This window comes from Antechinus flavipes, chromosome X (genome assembly GCF_016432865.1).
Source record: "Antechinus flavipes isolate AdamAnt ecotype Samford, QLD, Australia chromosome X, AdamAnt_v2, whole genome shotgun sequence".
Classification (NCBI taxonomy): domain Eukaryota; kingdom Metazoa; phylum Chordata; class Mammalia; order Dasyuromorphia; family Dasyuridae; genus Antechinus; species Antechinus flavipes.
This window is the reverse complement of record NC_067404.1, coordinates 4,784,200-4,790,040: the sequence shown is the minus strand read 5'-3', so window position 1 is coordinate 4,790,040 and position 5,841 is coordinate 4,784,200. Positions and strand designations below refer to the sequence as shown.

The following is a 5,841-nucleotide window of genomic DNA, read 5'->3' as shown; positions in this document are numbered from 1 at the left end:
TATTTAATTGGTTTAAAAAATGAATATGTAAAAAAAGAAGAAATAGAATAGTGTTTCCATGGAATGATTTAGGTATAGAAGACATAGTATTCAATGTCCATAATACTTTACTATTTGAGAAAAACAGAAATCCCATCTTTTTGGAAAATAATTTACTATATACAAAAACTTCTGGGGAAAACTGAAAGACAGTATAGCAGAAACTAGTTCATCCTCTTACATCATGTGCCACTTGTTTGTCCAAAGGAATAGAAATTTGGTCCCTTCAACCTCGTAGCATGTCTTTGAGTCTGGAGGCTAGATATTTTGGTCTCGTGGCCACTTATTTATTTTATATTTTCAAAACAAACTGCGATATGGAACTCTTCTGTTCCATCCAGTTCATGTATGATGTCTTGAAACAGAGCTTAGAAAAAACAGACTTTGATAAAGTCCACTGGAATGCAGAAGGAGCTACTTGACAAATCCTGGAACCCCAATCACTCTGGCTTTCGCTGAGTGTCCAAGAGTAGATGCTAGCTTAAGCCTCACTTGGTCACCGTGTGGGTTTTATGGCCCAGACTGAGTGTAAATTGTAGTTGTTTCTTCTGGGCAGAAACAATGAGGTTCTTCCCTTCCCACATTGTTATTTTTACTATTATTATCAGGGAGTAGGCAAAGTAGGGCATCTTTTGTCTCATTGTTCCATTGCCTTAAATCACAAAATCACTGTGGCCTGGACCAAGTGAGACATGGGAAAGGCCCTAGTTTAAACAGACACGGGTCTCCCGCTGCCTGCTGTGCCATGGTCAGTCTGCCTGATCTACATCTTGCCACTGGACTCAGCTGACTCTGGAGCAGAGGGAGTCTGGTGATCTTGCCCAGCTCTGCCTCACCTAAATGCAATTCACTTGCAAGTCATGAGCTTCTAGATGCCATTGGTCCTCACCCAGAAAGAAGGGTGAACAACACAATGAAAACAACAGGGTAAGATCAAAATGGGTAGGCGATTGAGACATAAAGGGAGATACCCTTTATGCAAATTAGGAGAGCATCCATTCTGGGATGTAATTTGGAATCATGCAAAGAAAGTCACAGAAAGATCCAAAGCCTTTGAAACAAATAATCCATCACATAACGAGAAGGCACCGATAAGAAAACAGTCCCCCCATACTGCAAAAAATTTATAACAGCACTTTTCATGCTGCTGTGACCTGGAAACAAAGTAGATGCTCTCAAGTGGGTAATGGCCAGAGAAGGCATGGAAAACAATGTTGTGGAATATCACTATATTGTTAGAAGAAATGAAGAGTGTGTTGAGTAGCAGGAAGCACAGAAAGATCTCTGAAATGATGCACCATGAATTATGCCGAGCCAAAAAACCATTCTATATAAACATATGTGTGTGTGTGTGTGTGTGTGTATACATAGAGAGAGATCTTTATCTCTCGCACTCTCTCTATACCCACACACACAAACACACACATAGACTTGGTAAACAAAGTCAATTTTAATGGAAAGAATAACAAAGCAAAAATGGAAAGTACCCATAAGAAAATGTAAAAGACTGAAAAGGATACATGAGAAGACACCATCGCCTGTCCTCTTCCAGGAGGAGAGAGGTCCACAGCTGTTACACATGTGCACCAAACAGCTGGGCTCAGTTTTCTTTTCTTCCCTAAAACAAAAAATGAGATTTGTTACCTAGCATGGCACCCACAGGGAAAGGGCAAAATCCATGGGATACCCTGGTGATGGAAGAAACAGAAAACATCAAAAATAGACATAATGCATGGAGAGAAGGAGGAAGGGAATGGTTTGGGATTAGTCGTTATCAGGAACAGACCTCAAACTACACTAAAAATCTAAGATTTGGAAACCAATTATTGTTGTTTGGTCCTGTCTGCTTTTTCCTGATCCTATTTTGGGCTTTCTTGGCTCCAAATATTGCAAGGGTTTGCCATGTCCTTCTGTGGTCCATTTGGAAAATGAGGAACTGAGGTCAAAAGGGTTAAGTGGCTTTCTGAGGCTAACACAGTAAGTAGCTGAGGCCAGATCTGAACTCAGGAAAATGACTTGCTCTGACTTCATGCCTTGTGGAATACATAGGTGCCCAGAAAATAATATGTACTTCTTGAAAATTGAAACATCAATCTTTGGAAAAGATCACGTGTGCAACTTACAAAAGTAAATAAAATAAACTAACTTAGTGTGTAAGAAATCCAGACAGAGCAGGCAGTGGGACTGCCATTTTTAATAATGGGATAAGGAAAAAGCAGTTTGCCAAAAATGCGAGAGGTCATGAACATCACACCAACTATCACATTAAACTACAAATGTATCTATGAATTAGATGTAAAAAGGGAATCTATAGCAAATTAGAGGAGCAAAGGAGAAATTACTTTTCACATCTATGGATAGGGAAAGAGATCACAACAGAACAAGGAACAGAGAAAATCCCAAAAAAGAAAAGAAGATTAATCCTGCTTCTACCAAGTTGCCCAAAGTCCTAATGCAGTTAAAATGTGAAGCAGAACACTTACCTGAGGAAAAAGACCTTTGTAGCAAAAATCTCTATGGTTGGTTGCATATCCAATATAGAAGAAATGGATTCCAATTTGCAGGATTAAGAATCATTCTCCCCTACATCAAAAGATAAGTACAGAAAATTTTCAGAGGAAGAAACCCAAACTCTCAACAACCTTATGCCAAAATACTCCCAAAGCCCTCATCAGGAGAGAAGCTGCCATGAAACAATTCTCTTCTTTCAGCCTGTACATCATTTCAATTCGAAGGCTAAGGGACCCATCCCCCTCTTTGTTCCACAGCAAGGTGCATGGAAACATCCTTCTCATCATAAGCTAGTTGTAACCAGAACAACAACAACAAAGTGTCATTTAATTAAAAGACATCCTAAAAAAGAGAGGATATGGAGAAGGGAAGGGGAAGAGATCCTATCTTAAATTCTTACCAAAACGAATGTTGTAAAGTGTCTTTATGGAAAGTGAAGAAATACCCTTGGAAGAGAAAAAATAGTTAAAGGTGAGTTGTTTTGTAAAGAGCGAGATCCTTGGGGATAAAATAATCACTCTTTTTTCTGGATAAATCCCTACTTTAGCTTGGATTTTAGTACCTGAAGATATACTTGCATCAGCAAACATTCCCATTCCCTTCGATCTCCGAGGTATGATAGTACAAAACATATTGAGTAAAAAGAACCCGAATTGCTAGGCTGTCGGAGTCCCCAGCCTCCAGAGCAGGCCTAGGACTTGAGGAACGTAGGAAAAAAAGGAGGAAACGTCCATCCGAGATGGGGAGAGAGGGAGCGTCCCCAGAGGTTCCTCGCTGCCGGCAGGAAGCACCAGGCAGGTGCAGGCACTCCCACGCACACTCCCCCCCACCCCCACCCACTCCTCCACACGGACAAAGACACAGGCACGCCCAGGATGATCTTAGCTACCTCCACATCACACACATAGACAGACAAAGGTGTCGATGCTCCCAGGGCCTTGTCGCCACCCTTACCCACATCCTCCTGGGCAGGAAGGAAAGCCAGTTGGGGAGGAAGGGGCTTCATGGAAGGGCTGCAATGAGACAAGAAGGAAGGGAGGGGCTGAGGCAGGAGCAGGGAGGGACACCTACCTCACTCACTGCGGCTTAGGCTCCTCAGGACCCTCAGGATGGGTCCGTCCGGAAGATGAGGGTAAGATGGGGGTAACGGAGGGGATCGCTGTGAAGGCGGAAAGGTAGGCAACTGGATGAGGGGCGCACAGACCTCCATCCGCTCGGGTCCCAGCACATCCCCGACTCCAGACAAAAGAGACTTCCCAGAAATGGAGATTGGGAAGGGATGGTCCTGTGACGTCACCTGGGGGCTGGTCCCTCTGACGTCACCTGGGGGGGCTGGTCTCCTCCCAGAGCATAGGGGGAAGGGAGGAGAGAGCAGTGTACAGGAGAGGGGAGGGGGCACTAGGACATTAGCCCCAGAGCATTTGTGAGCCCCCCCCCTCGCCATGTCATTTTTTCTGGCCTCATTATCCAGCCCCGCTAGGAGAGGGGACCACAGTTCAGTTTCAACCCGGAGGGGGGCCCGGCGCTGACCAGGGTCCTCAGTTGCCGAGGCCAGGCTGCGGGGGCTAGGAGCAGGGGACAGCAGCTGCGCTCTGCTTGCGGTGGTTGAGGGGCGGCTCTTTTACAGAAACTGGGAGGGGGAGAACACATTGCAGAAGAGAGAGGTCAAGGAAGGAGGCTCCTGGGCTCCAAGGAAAAGAAGAGCACAATAGCATCTGCCAAGCCCCAGTCCTTAAACTGGACTTGGATTCCTGACATCCCCTAGAGCAGAAGGAGGATGGGGTGGTGTGGGGAAAGGGCGGCTCTCAGGCTCTTTTTTCCAGGCCTGAGGAGACAAGAGATTAGAACGGGTGGGAAGGGACAGAGGGCCACCAAGGCACACATGCGCATCTGCCCCTGTATTTATGTGTGCCTACTCTGCACTGCATTCTATGCAAAGGAACCTTCCCCAGCAGCCTTTCTGGCTCAGATTACTCTACCAAGTCACTTCCTAAATTTCCTCCTAAAACTGTTTGTGAAAATCGGATCCAGAATAGTCGGTCAATATTCTGGTACCGTGTGTCAAGAGCTGAGCTAAGGAAATGCTGGGGATATAAAGAAAGACAAAAGGCCGTCTCTGGGATAAAGGAGTTAGGTTATGGGGAAAATCGCATGCAAACAACTTTGGAGAATCATTCTATGTACAGGATGCAGTGGAAGTAATAAGCAGGGGGAAGGGGCTAGAATTAGGGGGGTCAAGGAAGACTTACTGTAGAAGATGGAATCTTATCTGGGGTGTGAAGGATGCCAAGAACGCCAAGAAGGGGTCATGACGGTGAGAATATTGAAGGTGGTGGGTACAGCCAGGGAAAATGCTCCAACTCAAGGGAAACTGGGCCTTTCCCTTTGTTCATTCCTGTGTTTCCTGAAAGCTGAAATGATCAGCAGGGCAATTCACAAAGTTATTAGCTACATGGCACAGTACAGGAAGCACAAAGCCAAGCTCTCTCACAATTCCCCTTTCAAGTCACAGCTCAAATCAAATTCTTAAGTGGTGACACCATAAAAGATCAAAGTGGGATATACTTCTAGCCCAAGACCCCTTCCAAGGTGGGAAGAAGAGATCTGTAAGCCAGTTGCTGAGGTTGCCCTGCAGCCCAAGTGGATAAAATGCCATTCATGGGACAAAGTGGTGAAAGCAGAAGCCACAGACACTTCTGGAGCTCAGAAGCCACAGACAGTAAGGGGACCTTTGTCATTTGTCACAAGGAGATTGGGAGTGACCCCTGTAGTAGACTGGCAGCTGTTTGGCACCCATTGGCTCCTACACACAGCTGAGTTCCAGTTCTAGGGAAGGGAAGAATACTTTGGCGCAAGAAGTTATAAGGATCTGGAGGAACTGTACCCTTTTTGATCACAAGGATCAGGGGCCCTGAGGACCAGAATTGCTTCTGGTTGTGACAGAATACAGCTTCTAGGAGAACTGTGGCAGTAGCTCTGAGGCCACGAGCCCTTGGGGTTGCTATAAAACTATGCTGGCTGCCAGATAACAATCTGTAGTCAAGTAAAACAAGGTTTCTGAAAAAAAAATGGTGAGGTGCATTCCAGACTGCTCTTCAGTTCTCACCTCTAAACCATAAAATTCAACATTGAGGTGCATACCAGACCAAGGCATAAAACTCAATATTGAGATGCATAATAAAATGAGCACATCAGTGATATGAAGCACCAGATCTCTCTCTCTATTCCCGTAAATTTATCTCCTTGCTCCTGGTTCTTGGATAATATCCTTTTGGAATTTAGTCTGCGTCA

At 45.0% G+C, this 5,841-nt stretch overlaps 1 long non-coding RNA gene across 2 annotated transcripts; it reads right to left on the bottom strand.

The window, feature by feature from the left end:
- Positions 1 to 300: 300 nt before the first annotated feature.
- Positions 301 to 3,808, bottom strand: LOC127542999 (uncharacterized). 2 transcript variants are annotated; one of them, XR_007949046.1, is made up of 5 exons: positions 3,622 to 3,808; positions 2,951 to 2,996; positions 2,523 to 2,622; positions 1,560 to 1,657; positions 301 to 394 (listed from the first exon to the last, which is right to left on the bottom strand). It is a non-coding gene; the product is annotated as an uncharacterized LOC127542999 (long non-coding RNA). The 2 variants fall into 2 exon arrangements; XR_007949045.1 differs by lacking the exon at positions 2,951 to 2,996 and having other exon boundaries at positions 3,622 to 3,807.
- Between the last annotated feature and the right edge of the window lie 2,033 nt (positions 3,809 to 5,841).